Below are 10,461 nucleotides of genomic sequence, written 5' to 3'. Positions count from 1 at the left end.
GACCTGGAGACACTCATCATCAATGTACCAAAAGAGGACAAGCTTGTAATTCTAGATCACTTTAACACCAGCGTATGAACAGACTATCAGACATGGCAGGGAGTCCTTGGAAGGAATGGAGTCAGAAACAACCACAGTAATTTATTACTGAAGACTTAAACATCTCATGACCCTTGTTATTCATTTACCTAAACACAAGAAAATGTCAAGGATGCACCCTCATAGCAAACATTGGCATTTAATACACTATGTCATTGTAAGGAGAAGAGACAGAATGTGTGAGGGATAAAGGCAATGTGTGATTCAGAGTGCTTGGTCAGATTGCACAGACTTAGATCAGTTAAGTATAGGCTTATCCTCTCCAAGTTAAACAATCTCATTCAATGAAAACCGAGGTCCCAAAGCATGATGACTATAAGAAGACCCAACATCGACAGATTAGAACACACCTTCCTGGGTGAACTGTTTGTTGTTGACTTGGAGGAGAAGTTGAGCCAACACACAGTTGGCAACAGTGAAACAAAAAAGAAGAGGGTAGCTTTCAGAGATTTAATGTATGGCACTACATTTACTTATATGGGCCAGAACACTTGTAAACATCAGGCTTAGTTTCATGAAAATGATGGGGAAATTTCAGAAGCTACTACATGAAAAAGGAGATCTCCACAGTTCTTGGCTCAGTAAGAAGTCAGGTAAGATTCTGTTTTACTCTGAGAGTAACAACAATCTAAAGTGCATCTACAATACCCTGAAGTCTATTTATGGGCCAAAGACCTTTAATGTATCTCAACTACTGTGATGGAGCCATACTGATCAGAGATAAGGGTGATTCTGGAGAGATGGGCTGAACACTTCTGTTGTGGTCTCAGCAGACCATCATCAACCAATGCTTGAAACCACGGACCATTTACCTCTCTAGCTGGAATTCCAACTGAAGAGACTTTGAATGTTCCTCTCATGTAGCAAAGGGTCTAGTGTTGATTGCATTCCAGCTGAGACTTACAAGGTGGGGGTTCCTTGCATATTCAAAAGCTGATGGAAATCTTCTAGTTTATATGGCAAGAGGAGGTTATCCCCCAGGAGATCAAGGTTGCCTCCATTGTCTATCTGTATAAATGGAAGGTTGTCCTGTGACGACCATGGCAGGGGTGGACGTTTAGTTATTGCCAGCAGGATTCTGGCCAGAGTTCTATTTAATCAACTGATCCTTTACCTGGAGGATGGTTATCTGCCTAAGAGCCAGTGTGGCTTCAGAAAGGCCTGAGGAATGGTCGATATGGTGTTTGCTGCCCAACAACTCCAAGTGAAACGCCCAAAACAGAACAGTGTTCTGTACACAGTGTTCATCGATGTTATCAAGGTCTTTGATACTGTCAGTCATGCATGCTTGTAGAAAGTACTGGCAAAATTTGGTTGCCCTGAGAAGTTCATCAATATTATATATCAGTTTCATGATGGCATGTTTGCACAGGCTCTGGATAATGTACTATTCTCTCATACTTTCCCAGTTACCAGTGGAGTGAAGCAGGGCTGTGAGTTTGTTCCCATGCTTTTTAGCTTCATGTTTTCAGCAATGTTGTCAGATACCTTTAACAAGGACAAAAATAGCATCAAGGTCAGCTACCACAGTGATGGCAAATTATTTAACTTGAAAAGGCTACAAGCCAAGACTAAAGTAGAGGGAGACTTAATGCACAATTTTTTGTTTGTAGATGCACTCAATGCAGCCTCTGAGGCTGGTGTGAAACAAAGTTTGGATCAATTCCCTGCTGCTTGTGCTAATTTTGGCCTGACAATTAGTACTAAGAAAACACAGGTTCTATACTAGCCAGTACCACACCATCCATATGTGGAACCATCAGTTAAAGCAAATGGAGAAATTTTGAACACCATGGATAAATTCACTTCATCCATGTGTGCATCCCTGGGAAGAGTACCTCGGCAGCATTCTTCCCAGGGATGTACACATAGATGATGAGGTTGATATATGCAATGCCAGAGCTAACTCAGTTTTTGGGAGGCTCTAAAGGAAAGTATGGGAAAGAACAGATATTAGGCTGCCTACCAAACTGATGGTATACAGAGCCATTGTTCTGAACTCAATGTTATTTGCCTGTGAAACCTGAACATTCTACTAGTGCCATGCCAGAAAAGTGAACCACTTTCATTTGAATCGTCTTGGGAAGATTCTGAAGATCACCTGGAAAGATAAGGTACCAGAAACTGAGGCTCTTTCTCAAGCTAGACTTCCAGGCATTCAAACTGATGGGTTGGTCACATTGTTCAAATGTCAAACATACCTTTGCCTAAAAGATTATTTTACAGGGAACTCACATAAGGCAAGCACTTACATGGAGGTCAGAAGAAACAGTACAAGGACAGTCTCAAGGTCTCTGTGAAGAGCTTTGATACTGATTTCGAGACATGGGAGACAGACCATTCAGCAAGGTATTCCTGCATTAAAGAAGCACTGTGCTCCATGAGCAAAGCAGAATTGCAATAGCTCAAAAGAAATGTAAGAAGCACAAATCTAAAGACATATCTATCCCAAATGCTCATAAAAGACTGCCTAACCTATGGTCGAGCCTCCCTATCTCTACCATAGTCAGACACACTATATATCAACCCCATCATTGTGATGTCATTTTGGTCTTCCTCAAATAGGAAGGGCAACAATGACATTATTATTGCTATTCTTATATTGCCTTAGGCATTCTCTGTAACTGTGCTTGTCCTGGCTCTGAAGAGGACCATCAGGAAGGTGATGTCTTGATTTGCAGAAGAATTGGATTTGAGTTAGGCAGAGCTTTACAAAGTCATCAGCCCCACCCTCTCCTCCAGAGTCACTGAAGTCCACTGGCAAGACATAGATCAGGACAACTGGTCACATATACAGTAGAAGAACTTGGTCCTTTAGGCTAAGAGGTCTTTCCCATGTCTCAGTTTGTCTGAGGCAACACCCATTCAGTGATTAAAAGCTGCTAATGGAAGTAACAATGAGAAAGGGATTTACCTGCATGTTTACTACACTATTATATACACCAACCATTTGACATTGGTTCTGATTCATGGAATCACAAATCATAGAATTCCAAAAGTTGTCTATTCAAAGCATCCTTGATGACTGATCAATTGCTTTCACTTAAGGACTTCTAGTGACAAAGAACACACTGCCTCACCAATCAGCCCAATATTTTACTTGGATATTTTTAATAGTTATACTGTTTTTCTCTACTTTGAACTGAAATCTGACTCCTCTTTAACTTCTACCCACTGCTTCTAATTCTACCCTCCAGAGTCAAAATGAAAAAAAAAACTAATCCTTATTTCATTTAACAACCTTCAAATATTTAAAGATAGCTATCATACCTTTTATATCTTCTCCTTCTCCAAGGTTAATGATCCCCAGTTCTTTCAGTCAAAATTCATTTGATGGAATTTTTTGGTCCTTTCATCATTTTAGTTGCAAACATTTGAATTCAGTCAACTTGTAAATATTCCACATAAACAATAGCACCCAGAACTGAACAAAGTTTTCCAGGTGTTGCCTAACTAGGGTAGAGCATAGTAAGACCATAACTTTCCTTGCTCTGGAATCTCTATTCCCCATCATCTCCTTGGTTTATTTTTTCTATCTTATTACTTTCTTGGACTATTTTATCCATCCAGCTACAAACTTGTGAATCTTTCTAATAAGCTAGAGAAAAAGGGAAGCCATTCTTCAATCCCTTTCTACTTCTCCTAGGGAAAGAGGGGCCAAGGGGACAGAACCAAGATGGCAGAGTAAGAGCAACAACTTGCTTGAAACCTCCCCCAAACCCCTCCAGATGCTATAAAAAAAGACTCTAAACAAATCCTAGAGCTATAAGAACACACAAAATGACAGAGTGAAGCAAATCTCCAGCCCAAGACAACCTGGAAGGTTGACAGGAAGACTATATTGCACTGGCAAGCTGAGAGTGGAGTGCAATCCAGTGTGGGCCATGCTAGTACAGACAGGGCCAGAGTAGGCCTCAAGGGACTGAATCACTGCAGCTGTGGCAGTTTCCAGGCTTCTCAACCCACAAACACCAAAGACAGCATAGAAGGTCAGTGGGAAAACTCTGTGGGACCTGAGTGAAAGAGGAGTGCTGTCTAGTAGCAGAGGTGGTGGTGATGGCAGAAGCAGCAGCTGCTTATGGAACTCTGGGTCCACAGATGGTAGGGGATTGAGCTACCGATACAAATACCCTAAAGCTTGGGACAGTACATCCACCCCCATATTCACCCCCACTGGAAGCAGAGTCCTACCCTGACAAAGAGTTAGAAAGTCAAGTACTTGCTGGGAAGATGATCAAACAGCATAAAAAATGTCAGACTATAGAATCTTACTTTGGTGACAAAGAAGATCAAAACATACAACCAGAAGAATACAACAAAGTCAAAGCTCCTGTATCAAAAGCCTCCAAGAAAAATATGAAGTGGTCACAGGCTATGGAAGAGCTCAAAAAGGATTTTTTAAATCAAGTAAGAGAAGTAGAGGAAAAATTGAGAAGAGAAATGAGGATGATGCAAAAAAAAAATCATGAAAAATGAGTCAACAACTTTCTAAAAGAGACCCAAAAATACTGAAGAAAATAACACCTTGAAAAATAGAGTAACCCAAATGGCAAAGGCAGTCCAAAAAAAACAATAAGGAGAAGAATGCCTTAAAAAACAGAATTGGGCAAATGGAAAAGGAGGTCCATAAGCTCACTGAAGAAACTAATTCCTTCAGAATAAGAATGGAGCAAATGAAAACTAATGACTTTATGAGAAATCAAGAAATGATAAAACAGAACCAAAGAAATAAAAAAATAGAAGACAATGTGAAATATCTCATTGGAAAAACCACTGACCTGGAAAATAGATCCAGAAGAGATCATTTTAAAATTATTGGACTACCTGAAAGCCAGGCTCAAAAAAACAAGCCTAGACATCATCTTTTAAGAAATTATCAAGGAAAATTATCCTGATATTCTGCAACCAGAGGGTAAAATAGAAATTGAAAGAATCCACTGATCACCTCTTGAAAGAGATCTCAAAAGGAAATCTCATAGGAATATTGTAGCTAAATTCCAGAGTTCCCAGGCCAAGGAGAAAATATTGCAAGCATTCAGAAAGAAACAATTCAAGTATTGTGGAAATACAATCAGGATAATACAGGATCTAGCAGCTTCTACATTAAGGGATCTAAGGGGTTGGAATATGATATTCTAGAGGTCAGGGGAGCTAGGATTAAAACTAAGAATCGCCTACCCAGCAAAACTGAGTATAATACTTCAGGGGAAAAAATGGACATTAAATGAAATAGAGGTCTTTCAAGCATTCTTGATGAAAAGACCAGAATTGAATAGAAAATCTGACTTTCAAATGCAAGAATTAAGAGGAGCATGAAAAGGTAGACAGGAAAGAGAAATCATAAGGGACTTGAAAGTTGAACCATTTACATTCTTACATGTAAAGATGATACTTGTAACTCATGATACCTTTCTTAATATTAGGGTAGTTGGGGGAAAGAGAGACAGAGACAGAGAAACAGAGACAGAGAGTGAGAAAGAGAGAGACAGAGACAGAGAGAGAGAGAGAGAGAGAGAGAGAGAGAGAGAGAGAGAGAGAGAGAGAGAGAGATGGCACAGGGTGAGTTGAAGGGGTGAGAGAGGAATATATAGGGAGGAGAAAGGGAGAGATAGAATGGTGTAAATTATCTCACATAAAAGGGGCAAGAAAAAGGTTTCACACTGGAGGGGAAGAGGAGGGAGGTGAGAGGGAATGAGTGAACCTTATGACAATAATGTCATCAAATTTGGCTTAAGGAGAGAATAACACACACTCACAATGGGATATCTTACCCTACAGGAAAGTAAGGGGGAAGGGATAAGGAGGGAGGGAATGATAGAAGAGAGGGCAGATTTGGGGGGGGTTACCCAGAAGCAAAAACTTTTAAAAAGGAACAGGATCAAAGGAGAAAATAGAATAAGTGGGGGGCAGGATAGGATGGAGGGAAGTATAGTTAGTCTTTCACAACATGACTAGTTTATGGAAGCATTTTGCATAACTACATATGTATAACCTATATTGAATTGCTTGCTTTCTCAATGAGGGTGGGTAGGGAGGGAAGAACCAAGAGAATTTGTAGCTCAAATTTCAAAAAAAAACAAATATAAAAATGGTTTTTACATTCACCTGGGAAATATAAGATATACATGCAATGGGGTATAGAAATCTATATTGCCCTACAAGAAAATAAGGGGAAAGGGGAGAAGGGGTGGACATGATAGAAGGGAGAGCAGACTGGTGGAAGGGGTAATCAGAATGCGAGCCATCAAGGGGCATGAGGGAGGGGAGCAATGGGGAGAAATTTGGAATTCAAAATCTTGTGGAAATGAATGTTAAAAACTAAAAATAAATTAATTGATTTGATAAAAAGAGGGGCCAAGTTTTGCTTATCACATCCATAGTTATTAATGGTCTGAAACAGTAACACAAACATGGTACATTCCTTCCAGGTCACTGGAACCATTCCTTCTTTTCCATACTTCTTAGACATTTAGATGTGAAATCTTCATGTTTGTTCATCTCCCCTCTTATGACAGATTGCTTTTTCTTTTGCCTTATCTATTCATAACTACTGAATTCTACTTGTTAAGGGCTCTGAGAATCCAGGTGACTAGATTTTCTCACCTTACCTATTACTAATTTGATCCCTTTTCACTTTTGCCTCTTTCACTATTGCCTAACTGCCTCTTTGCCATAGATCAAAACTCCCTGATGGGTAGGGGATGGAGTCAAGATGGTGAAGTAGAAACAGGACTTCCTCAGGGCTCCTGCTCCCACCTGCTTCAATTCATGTAAAAGGTGACTCTGAACAAATTTTGGAGCTAGAGAACCCACAAAATGACACAGAGAAGCTAACCTCCTGCTGAGGAAAGCCTGGCAGGCTGGCAGGAAGCAGCCAGCACAGTGCTCTGGGAGCCAAGCCCAGACCCAAGTGAGCCAGAGGTTTTAGCCTCAGGGCAGCCACAACCAGCCACCAGCTGGAGAGACTTCAGATCACCAGCAGCTGTGGCAGTTTCCAGAATTATCAACCCATAGATGCTAAGGACAAAGTTAGAGATCAGTGAAGTGTGGACTTTGGGACCTGGGAAATCCAGAGTGCGGCCAGCCCTTGCTCCCAGGACAAGAAGCAGCTGAGGCATGGCGGCATTGCAGCCCCCGCCACATGGCTGCTTCAGAGATCCTGGCCTGCAGATTGTAGGGGGACCAAGCAACCAGTCTGAGGGGTAATCGCTCTTGCTTTAACCTGCTTGGATCTGGATTGCAGTCTAGTGTGGAGGTCCTAGGGTGCATGACCAGTTTGCCAGAGCATGGGGAGGCTTCAGAGAAGGCACCCAACTAATAGCTCCAGCAGCTGAGAAAACCCCTGCAATTTGGGACAAAGCTCCCCACTCTGGTAGCAGAGTTCTACTGTGGCAAAAAGCTCAAAAGTCAAGTAATTGAGTGGCAACATGAGCAGTCAAAGGAAGCAAGGCAAGCATAGTAATTCGACTTTGGACTCCTTTTTGGGGTTCAAAAAGGATCAAAGCATGGAACAGAAAGAAGACAGTGAAGTCAGAACTCCTGTACCAGAAGCTTCCAAGAAAAGAATAAGCTGCTTATAGGCCATAGAGGAGCTTAAGAAGGATTTTGAAAGCCTAATAAGAGAAGTGGAGGAAAAATTGGGAAGAGAAATGAAAATGATGCAAGAAAATTATGAAATAAGAGTCAAGAACCTAACTGAAGAAAATAACATCTTAAAAAATAGACTAACTCAAAAGGCAAAAGAAACTCAAAGAGCCAATGAGGAGAAGAATGCCTTAAAAAGCTGAATTTGCCAGATGGAAAAAGAATATCAAAAGCTCACTGAAGAGAATCATTCCTTCAGAATTAGATTGGAGCAAATGGAAGCTAGTGCCTTTATGAGAAATCAAGATACGATTAAAAAGATCCAAACAAATGAAAAAATAGAAGGCAATGTGAAATATCTCATTGGAAAAACCACTGAACTGGAAAATAGATCCAAGAGAGATAATTTAAAAATTATTGGACTACCTGAAAGCCATGATCAAAGAAAGAACCTAGAAATCATCCTCCAAGAAATTCTCAAGGAAAATTGCTCTGACATTTTAGAACCAGAGGGCAAGATAGAGGTTGAAAGAATCCACCAAACACCTCCTAAAAAAGATCCCAAAAAGAAAACTCCTAGGAATATTATAGCCAGGTTCCAGAGTTCCCAGATCAAGGAGAAAATATTACAAGCAGTCAGAAAGAAACAACTCAAGTATTGTGGAAATACAATCAGGATAACACAGGATCTGGCAGTTTCTACACTGAGGGATTGAAGGAGCTGGGATTAAAACCAAGAATCACCTACCCAGCAAAACTGAGTATCATGTTTCAGGGGGAAATATGGTCATTCAATTCAATAGAGGACTTTCAAGCATTCTTGATGAAAAAAACAGAGTTGAATAGAAAATTTGACATTTAGATACAAGAAGAAAGAGAAGCACGAGAAGGTAAAAAGGGAAAAGAAATCATAAGGAACTTTTCAGAGTTGAACTACTTACATTCCTACATGGAAAAACAATCATTGTAACTTATGAAACTTTTCTCAGTATGAGAATAGTTGAAGGGAATAGAAATGTATGTGTGTGTGTGTGTGTATATATATATATATATATATATATATATATGTATGTATGTATACATACATAATAGGTCTATATAGGAGGGTATATGGGTATATGAATACATATGTGAATATGTGTATATATGTGTACAGGTATACATAGATAGAGGGCACAGGACCAGTTGAATAGAAAAGGATGATTTAAAAGGTGAAATTAAGAGGTGAGAGAGGAATATAATGAGAAGAGATGGGAGAGACAGAATGGAGTAAATTATCTCATATAGAAGAGGCAAGGGAAAATTGTTACAATGGAGGGGAAGAACAGGAAGGCAAAAGGGAATGGGTCAACCTTATTCTCATTGAATTTGACTTAGGGAGGGAATGATATGCACAATAAATAGGGTATCTCATCCTACAGGAGAGTAGGGGGGAAGGGGATGAGAGGGGGGATGATGGAAGGGAGGACAGGCTGGGGGGTAAGGAAGTTGGAAGCACCCACTTTTGAAAAGGGACAGGATCAAAGTAGAGAACAGAACAAGTGGGGGGTGGGATGGGATAGAGGAAAATATTGTCAGTCTTTCACAATATATCCACCATGGAAATGTTTTGCATAGCTACACATGTACAACATATATTGAATTGCTTATCTTCCCAGTAAGGGTGGGTGATGAGGGAGGTAGGGAAAGAATCTGGAATTCAAAGGTCAAAAATCAAATGTTTAAAATATATATTATTATTATTTTACATGTAACTTGGAAATAAGATATACAGACACTGGGGCATAGAGATCCACCATGATCTACTGGAAAGTTGTAGGGGGGATGAAGATTGGGGGAGGGGATATTCAGTGAGATCACTGTTTTGGGGTGGTGGGTAGGGGAAAAATGGGAAGAAAATTTGTAACTCAAAATCTTGTGGAAATGAATGATGTAAACTAAAAAATAAATAAACTACAAAAAAAACCTCCCTGATGTCAAACATATTTACTGCTCCAATGCTCCATGGGGCCCAAGGAGATCATTTCCTTTTGGTGACTGCTATGTGGAACGTACTAATACATTCCTAAACCTAAATTAGCCGTCACTCTCAGCTGAAATACACAAAACTGGATCTCAGGGAGCATGGCATGAAGGCTGCTGCTCTAGTCATATCATCTACTTAGCTCTCCCTGGATTCTCCACTCCCTGTAGGAGGATGAGCAAGTTCATCTTTTCTATCCTCTTCCTGCTTTGCCTTATAGCTGGTGAGTCCTCTGCATGAGCTCCAAAGGGAGAGTAAATGGGCTGACATTAGAAATCTCAAGAGGTTCCTAGGGCTTAAAAAGAGTTTCAGGACTCTCTAGAATGGACCCCATCACCCCCCAGCCAAGTCTATCATGGAGACCATAGTCACTTTATCCTTTTACTTTTTATCTCTTTCTTATCTGCAAGGATATATGAAACCATATGCTTCCTCTCCACACATTCTCATCTTTCCCTTCCCCTCCCATTGCCCACTTAACTCAGTCTTTTTCCTTCCATTCATTCTGTTGCTGTGCCTTCTATAATTTAGGAAGGGTTTGGGTGGCAGAATCCTGAGACAAAGGCACTGCTGGAGAAAAAGCATCTTTTGAACCTGGTGGAGCTATACCCTAAGCTGCATTTTGGGAAGGGAGACTGGTGCAGTCACTAGAGATGTACTGCAAGATGGTGCAGTGGATAGGTGTTGGACCTAGAGACAGAAAGATCCTGTGTTCAGATCCAGCCTCAGTCACTTACTAGTTATGTGACCTTGGG

Source organism: Petaurus breviceps, unplaced genomic scaffold (assembly GCF_028583685.1).
Source record: "Petaurus breviceps papuanus isolate PSGF00001 unplaced genomic scaffold, PetGlider_PUasm1.0 91133, whole genome shotgun sequence".
NCBI lineage: Eukaryota > Metazoa > Chordata > Mammalia > Diprotodontia > Petauridae > Petaurus > Petaurus breviceps.
Note: the sequence above shows the minus strand (reverse complement) of the source record.